Source organism: Hordeum vulgare, chromosome 3H (genome assembly GCF_904849725.1).
Source record: "Hordeum vulgare subsp. vulgare chromosome 3H, MorexV3_pseudomolecules_assembly, whole genome shotgun sequence".
NCBI lineage: Eukaryota > Viridiplantae > Streptophyta > Magnoliopsida > Poales > Poaceae > Hordeum > Hordeum vulgare.
Genome location: NC_058520.1, coordinates 2,848,640 through 2,857,713, shown reverse-complemented (window position 1 = coordinate 2,857,713; position 9,074 = coordinate 2,848,640). Strand labels below are relative to the sequence as shown.

Below are 9,074 nucleotides of genomic sequence, written 5' to 3'. Positions count from 1 at the left end.
GATGCAGAGGCCGGGGCGATGCCTCCTTTTCGAAAAAAAAAACCATGGATATGCAAACCTGCAAGAGCATCGGCATCTGAATCATCTTTAGAAAAGAAAAAGGGAAAAGCAAAAGCAAAAAAAAAACAAAAACAAAGCAGCAGCATGTCTATGTTGCTTCATGTTTTGGCAAAGAGAAAGTAGGGTATATATGCATGCAGCTACAAGCAAAGGACCCTGTGCGCGGCCAGTAATACATAGTTTGTTCACTATTTGTGTACACAATAGGAGGCACCAATTTCTTCTGCTCCTTCTCGACCGATCGGCGCTCGCATTTGTTCTCTCAACAACGGGTGCATTAACAGCTGTGAGAAGGTCTTCGCTTCTGTTTTGTCCAGCTGCTCTTGTCTGCTAATCAAGGTACGTACTTAGTCCTTACCTATCATTAATTAGTAGTACCATCTGCTGGCTTCCTTTGTTAATTCGTAACCTCTTAAACTTCTGCCTTATTAAACCGCTGGTTAACATGCTGTTGCCTCGTATATATGCAGGCGGTGTGGCTGATGGGCTAGACTCATTGGGTCTGCTGCGGTTTTCCTCTCCTCATCTTTGACAGAGGAACATATTCATCATGAGTCCTCATCAGTTTAAGATTGGCTAAATTCGCTGCTTGGTTTTCTCTCTTGGTCTTGGATGGAGGGATTCATCAATCATCATGAGTCCTCATCAGTTAAAGTTTGATTAAATTTGTTGTTGGCTTTCTCTCTTGATCTTCGTTAGAGGAATTCATCATGAGTAGTCATGTTCTGACGCAGGTAATACTCTTATCCATTTTACGCTCACTAAGTAGTACTCCCTCCGTCCCTAAATACAAGTCTTTTAAGATATTTCATCACGGACTATATATATTATTTTTTTATAAAAGGAGGATATACCCCCGGCCTCTGCATCTAGACGATGCATACAACCATTTTATTAATTATTCACAGAGACCATACAAAGTAATACATCAGTCAGTCTGAAGCCACCATCTAGACAACACATGTTGCTACTCCTATTCCTTGATGAAGGTGTGCTGAATATCCGGGCCAAATACCAAACAGATATCGCACCAAATCCTAACATCTATAGTCTGATGCTCCAGCCCAGCCACCACTGAGACTGGATCCCAAACTGGTCCGGCGCAGAGGCCGCCTCCACCATCTACCACCGTACCCTCTCCAGAGCTAGAACAAACGCATCATCCTTGCGAGGTCTACCGTCGACGCCACCATGATGCCAGACAGCGCCACCATCCTGCACGTGTCTGCCTACACGTGTCTGTCGACGAACCACCGCAGCGCCATGCCACCGGGCTACACCGTATGGCTCACGGTAGACCAAACACCGCTCCTCATCTTGTCCCGTCCACCCAGCACGTACTCCAAAACGATGCCCTCAGGAGGGAAATGACATCGAAGATGCCATCATCGTCCGACCGGTAGATCCAGATCTAAGGTTTCCCTCGAAGCATCACGAGTGTGGTGCCACGACCTGCAACAACGATGCCATGGGCTGGTAACGACGTCCTAGACGCCGCCATCGTCCGCCATGACCGAGGTCGGCGCGGTTTTCACCGGAAGTCGCGACCCCCCGATCTCGTGGCTGGATGGAACCGAGGGAGGCACGTCATGTAGACGAAGACCGCCGTCGGCATGCCGGCAGGGGCCTCGCCGCCCCACACCGATCCTCCTCGCGCCACCGGTCGAAGAAGTCCAAGCCGTGACGGATCTGGGCAGGAAACGCCAGATCCACAACCCTCGATGACCGCCCTTGCGCGCAGCCGCTGCCCTCGCCGGATGGAGCGCCTCCGCCGCCATCCAACCTGACCACGGCCGGCCATGGGGCCACGAACGCCGCCGCACATCAGGTCCGCCGCCCTGACCGCCGCCCCCGCCTTCCCCGCGCGCGACGGCCCCTCCGCCTCGCTGGGGCTCCGCGGCACCACCCGCCTTGGCTCTAAGGCGCAGGGCCCGCCGCCACCGCGGCCCTTGCCGGCGGCAGCGGCGGCCGAGGAAGGAGGGAACTGCTCTGGCGGCTAGGGCTTCGGGGGCCCCTAACGTCGCCCGAGGGGAGGCGATGCGAGGGGGTACGGGAGCGTTTGGGTCTTTTCCAAGCCATCACGGACTATATACGGATGTATATAGACATACTTTAGAGTGTAAATGCACTCATTTTACTCCGCATGTAGTCCGTAGTGAAATCTGTAGAGGTTTTGATACGCCAGAAGGGTCCTAGGTCAAATATAATAATTATATTCTTCATCTTTTTTCGAGCGCATGCATCACTGATCACACATCCTATTGTTACTTTTGATGTTTCTAGTTCTACTTGATTATTTTTTGTATTGTGAAAAAATGGATAGGTCACTAGTACTCCCGCGGAGCCAAAACGATGTGACCAAGGCGAAATCTTATATTATCTACTATTAATAATAGCACAATACGGGTTTGCAGTGGTTTTTGTAGTAGTTAAATCTGAAAATCGAAGTTCAGTTTCACTGCCACAAAAATACTCATGAAATTTTTGCTCTAGTTGTGCCCATGTTGAAATAGAATTAAAAGCAAGCGATGTAAGCCAAGTAAATGCAGTACCGGACAAAGAAAAAAAACAGTAATTTAACCCTATAAACATCGGAGGTGCTGACCTCAGAGCAATGTGATAAGAATTGTCCTACATGCTCAAAAGTAGATCTACCATCTTCCCCCATAAACTTAATAAGATGTGGAATTCTAAAACCACGAGGATATGGCGTCTAGTCGAAGTAATTAGAACATGGTATTTGATATACGCGTGCTTTAGTTGGGTTGTAGAGAACTGGTTTATGGAACAGATGAGACGCAAGCACGTGATAAAAACTGCGGCAAAGAACTTTAAGCATGTGATATTTGCAACGGATACCCATTAAAATATAATTCAGGTATCAGCCGGCACTTTGGTTATATGCTACTGTCGGGTAGATAGATTGCTGCAAATTAGAATTTAAGCTGACACTTCAGTTATCGTCAATGTTTTAAATAACGGGCTACGGCAAATAGCGGCGAGCCTCTAAATCAGCTATAGCGGACTATAGCAACATATTTGTACATGATACCATTTAGCGGCACCCTGCTGAAAAGGCTATAACAGGGCTATAGCGGACTATTTAAAACTATGGTTATCGCTGCTGTAATTTTGGGAAACTGAAGTTGAAACAAGAAGAAAAGCAACACTAGGTACAAAGTTATTGGCCGAACTGCTAGCATAGTTCGGGCCACCTTGAACGTTATATAAAAGAATGTGAGGCCGCACAACATCAGCGATGCACCACGTGTAGGAATGTTACTAGACATATTAATGAATCCCTTATATTCGAGAGGCGTCCGTTTTTTCTTAGAATATTTGTCGTTGATTTACAACACTAACGAATGAACATGACAAGGTGAATTATCTAAGTATATATACTGCTTGGGTATTTGTACATGCCGTATTTTTCACATCGTACTCACTAGCTACAAACACATCAATTAAATAAGCAATTTCTTGGGTTGAGCTTTTTACCCCAGTGTTGAGTGCATCAGAAGGGCTTGGATAGCTAGCTTTTTTATGACGCCATTCCTCGTCTTCTCGGTATCCAGCAATACTTTAGCTTTAGAGGGTGTTTGGATTCAAGAGACTAAAACTAGTCTGATTAAAAATAGTCTCTTTAAGAGGATAAAGTTTCAAGCACCCCTGACTAAAGAGAGGCTAAAACTAGTCTTGAGGCTAAAATATTTTAGTCAGGGGTACCCCTACTAAAATATGGATTAGTTCTCTCTCTCCTCATTTAACTCTTCTCCTTTAACACATGCGAGTTCTGGATTAAAGGATTTGGAGGATAATAAATGCTCATTAACTTGATTTTAGTCTTTTTAGTATTCGGATCCAAGCATGGGTGAGGCTAGCAAGTTTTAGTCTCACTATTTTTAGTCATGGGACTAAAAGGTATCCAAGCACCCTCTTAGCCTCTCAACCTTTTCTTCCACAACCTCCCGCTAAAGTTCATGTCCTTCACCTTCCGACAAATCATTGGTGTGACGGCGATGACGTTTTCCAGGTCGATGTCACTCCTGTTTTTAGTTTCGGTGTTCATTGTGTGACTCTTCTTCTTCTCGGTCCCCAGCACAATCGCCAATTGTGTTGCCATGTGAAATTTCCACGTAACACCATGATACGTATCGTACTTTCGTGACTACAGGCGATTCCTTTTCGAGCAAAACAACAAAGATTTATCGCTTCTGTAGAGGAGAGTTGGCTGTATTTCGGCGCAAAACAACAAAGGTCAATCAAGCCCTAGGGCTGAGCAGAGAAAACGAGCTAGTGAAACGTAGATGAAACGTAGTATATTTTTCTGAACAGATTTATTGGTCCCTCTCAAATCGGCCACGGCCTTGACATTTATACGGCACACTCTAAAACTGAAACCAAACAGCATATGTTTTGCTATGATTCGGTTGTTTATTGTTTGCTATGATTCGGTTGTTTATTGTTTATTGTTTATTGTTTATTGTTTGCACTCGAAGAGGTAGGCATCACTGCATCAGCTAGTTGCTCCCGTGTTTGCGCCATGGCCGCGAGCTCCTTGGGCGGCTGTATTGCAGTGCTTCCACGAGCCTTGAAGGGACCGGATGTTGCCATCTACCAGTTGGGCTAGGCTTGGTGTTGGGACACATTGGTGTTAATTAGGCCTTTGGCAAGTGCTATGGTGGCATGCACTTTAAGCGATCAAATCGATCGGTCAGATGTGCTTGAAAATTGCAGCGCTGCGGAAATTCGCCACAGGCGACCGGCGAGGCGAGCGATACCAGGAAGTGCGGTAGAGTCGGCAGAGGGGTAGACAGTGAAACTCTGCCGACTATATATAAATTCCATGCAAACGGAACTCGAAAGATGACATTTCTTAAGCGCAAGCAATTTCTGAGTGTGATTATCATAATCGGTTCATAGGCGAGTTGTACATTTCTCTTGTTTATTACACATTGTATGCCATATATTTCATTAGTGCATTCAGTACTTTTACTCTCTTTATTCACTTCACTCTGTCGATTTCGCCACACCAAATATTTATTTTGTCTTCCACCACTGATTGTACTATGACACGTGCTAGCACATGGTCACGTACGTAAATGTCCTTAGTTGTACAAAAAGAAAACTAAACAGGTACATGTGACATATGATATCTGATAGGTAGACCTTATGCCTAACTACTCACTGTAACTACTTTGCCGTGGACCTGGCTGTAATTAGCAATTGTGATTCAAATGAGTGTTCAAACATTATATTACTGTTGCAGATAGCAAGGATGTACTAACTTACTAACATGTCTTGACAGAACATTTATTCAAAGGATGTTGATGGTGCCAGAGAGGAAATATTTCGGTTTCTTACATACAAGAGCTACGTAAAGGTCATTTATTTTGATGGTTGGGATGGATTCGGGGCGTCCTCTGTTCTTAGATCCATAGCAGCAGTGCTCCCGTCTAGGAAAACCACTCCGGAACTATGCTTTGATAGAATAATTTATATAGATTGCTCTGAGTGGAAAAATAGAAGAGCAATGCAGAGGGCAATCGCAGAGGGACTGGAACTTGACAGTTCAGTAATGGCCACTCTAGATGAGCAAGATGAAGAGGATGACTTTAATGAAGTTGATGAAAGCTCAAGGAATGAGATAGGCAGTGTTGGAAAAGCGATTGATCAAACCCTGAGGGACACAAAATTGATGATCATTTTCCTTAACGGAAGTGATGAAGAGGTTGATGTAGGAATTCCTCTTACAAGATATGGCAACAATGTAATGATATGGACCTTCAGTAGAAGATGCATGGACATGAATCACGACCGTTCAAGGGTAGAAAACAAGCTAAAATATACTCATGCTATCCTTGGTTTCTATGGTTCTATCAAAGATTTATCATGGTCATCGTTTCGTGGTTTGCTGCATCAAGAAGCTGCTACTATAGTTGCTCGCAACCCATGTATGCTTGACATCAACCCAACAATTGTGGCAGATTGTTGTCTCTATGAGTTGTGCTTGCATTATAATTTTCACATGGCCACTAATTTTGATTGGGTGTCCCATGCTTCCAACTATTGGGTATGTGATGCGGTCATACAAGGGTACAAAGCAAGGGATATTAGTAATGCATTACATCGAGAGATAAATTGGAAGTGTAGTGATGCTTCTCTGCTAGATGGTGTTCTTAAAAGGTTTATGAAGCCATTGGAGACCCCTTTTTTGATAATTAATGATGATGCTGTCTATGAAGAAGGCCCATACCGTTGGATATCAGTCACATCAAGGAATATTTTTGACAAAATGACATCAAGGAATAGAAAAGTTCATGGTATGCAAACTATAACTGCAGCAACATCGTCTTTCTTCTTGGCATTTAAAAGATCTGACCACCCACCAACTTTACCAAATGTACTTTTTGAACATTCCGGCAAGCTTGGTGTGCTAGTTCTCAAATGTTGTGCCTTTGATTTTGCGTTGCCTCCTTTCCTGAAATGTTGCAGCCTAAGATTCCTTGGGTTGGACAACTGTACAAATGATAAAACAGGAGAAGAAGAGGATCATACAGAGTGGGCATATTTATATAACCTATCAGTGTTGGATCTGCGTTACACAGAATGGAATGAAATCTTAAGTGAAGAAAAGATGGATCTCATGACTAATATCAGAGAGCTAAATATAGAAGGAGTCAGGGGTTGGCAGTATACAGCTAACCTACAACGGCGGCTACCTAACCTTCAGAGGCTCCGAATAATCAAACCAACATGTCAATGGAAGACATCAGAGGATTTTGATAACTCTTTTATAGATAAGCCAAGTATTGAAATACTTGACTTGTCAGGCAATACTGACATGGAAATTCTTCCAGCAAGCCTATCAAGGGCAAGTAGCCTTCGGTTGCTTGTACTTGATGGTTGCCATGGGTTGGAAAACATTGGCGGGCTTCCTTCCTCCCTCGAATCTTTTAGCTTTAATGGTCATGGACCAGCTTCCCAATGGGCACAAACTGTTGAGCTACCTCCGAAACAATTCCTTTCGTCCACCACCAAAGGTAATAAGGATATCAGAACTTCCAAGATCTCCTTTCAAGGTTGCATACAATTGAAGAATCTGTTTTTGTGTTGGCTACCCAACCTTGTGGAATTGGATCTCTCTGAAACTGCAATCAAGGTACTTAACTTCAATAATATGGTGGTCCAAGTCCCAATGCTCAAGCGGCTGTATCTAATAGGATGCAAGCTACTTCGTGCAATAATTTGGTCGGGCGAGAGTGGTTCTAATATAAAACTTGGCCTAGAGTTGGTGTGCATAGACACACGAGCTGGGATCGTGTGTGCTCGGCCATCCATCAACAGGACTAAATCCTTCCGGTTGGAGGTGCATGTTGTTGCTATGGATGCGAGGCTTACTCGCTCTTTGAAGGGTCTGTTGTGGCCTTATTTAGAAAGGGAAACACCTGAGGATGTGTTGAGACCTAATGCACCAAGACGTACTGCCCCACCTCTTTATTACTATAACATCCACGTCACCTCCTCACCAGTTTACGATGGTTTTGCTCAACTTGATGCAACCAACAAGAATGAGATTTGCCACGATGATCAAGACAGCTCGCAGCAGATTATTCCAACAGGCCTGTATGGTGATGTCCTTAGCATGGTTAGTGATCCGCCGATGCAGGCTTTCCCGCAACCTCCGACTACACAGTTGGACCGGCATATAGAGATTGCTAAAGGGAGCTGCTATGTGGAGAAGGAACTGAATGGAGATCTGGGTCGGTTGATGGGATATTATTCGGAATCCCTGCATGTGCACGATGTATCGATTCGTGTCATTGTTCTTCATGATAGAACTTATGGGTGTCCCTTCCTTAGGTGGTGCCGTGTGGAGAGGTGCCCAAAGTTGGATACCGTCTTTCTTGTATCAGATGGATTTCTTATGGTGGAGACATTGTGGGCCTCGGATCTCCTAATGGCACGCTCGATTTGCAGTTTTACTCCCAATCATGTTTACTCCTACATCTACGGATCCTTCAAAAAACTACAACACCTACACCTACGCTCCTGCCCAAGCCTCCAGTTCGTACTTCCGGTGTTTGTCTCCTCCTTCCCCACCTTGAAGACACTCCACATCATCCACTGCGGCGACCTCTTGCATATCTTTGAGCTGGACAAGAAGTATGCACACGCCCACAACATCATCCACAACGGTGTACTATTCCCGAACCTGACCACCATCCACCTACACGACCTCCCGAAGTTGCAACAGATATGCGAAGTCAAGATGATGGCACCCGCACTCGAGACAATCAAGATCAGGGGATGCTGGAGCATGCGTAGGCTGCCATCCGTGGGGGGCCATGGCCGAGGAGAGAAGAAGCCAACCGTCGAGATCGAGAAGGATGTGTGGGATGCTCTGGAGTGGGATGCCAGCTGCCGCCCCCGACCACTTCGAGGTGCCTGTCCACTCGCGCTACTACAAGGAGAAGCTGCCCAGGGTCTCCGTTCTGAGGTATGCTATGTGCATATTACTACCACTTGAGTCCATGTTTGTACATCAGTACTAGTTCCTGGTTGCTTTTGCCGGTCCAGACTCACCATTTTGTTTTGCCGTCTCCCCGTCGCCTAGGTGAACTCTGCACCGGCGTGTTCGTTTCTACCGTCACCGGCGTGTTCGCCTAGGTGGAGACGATGGATGCTCCTGCTTCTGCTGCTGAATCGAGCGTTTGCTTTGCTCGTGTGCTCTTGATTGGATTGCTATTGCGTGGCTTGTTGCCAATGCCATATGTGGGATCTTATGGTGGCTCTCACCTTGTGTTATATTGTGGCGTTCAAATAAGGCACATGTTCGATGCTTGTGTGTGTGTGGTTTGTAACTGGAGTGGCCTGTGTGCATCCACCAGGCTGCATTTGTGTGTTCGTGTGATTGTGTGTGTGTGTGTGTGTGTGTGTGTGTGTGTGTGTGTGTGTGTGGCTTTAATGAGCTGCTTATGTGTTTGTGAGTGTGACTATATGAACTGAACCAA

At 45.4% G+C, this 9,074-nt stretch overlaps 1 pseudogene; it reads left to right on the top strand.

The window, feature by feature from the left end:
* The first annotated feature begins 249 nt into the window (after positions 1-249).
* LOC123439074 lies at positions 250-8,730 on the top strand (annotated as a pseudogene).
* Positions 8,731-9,074: the final 344 nt, after the last annotated feature.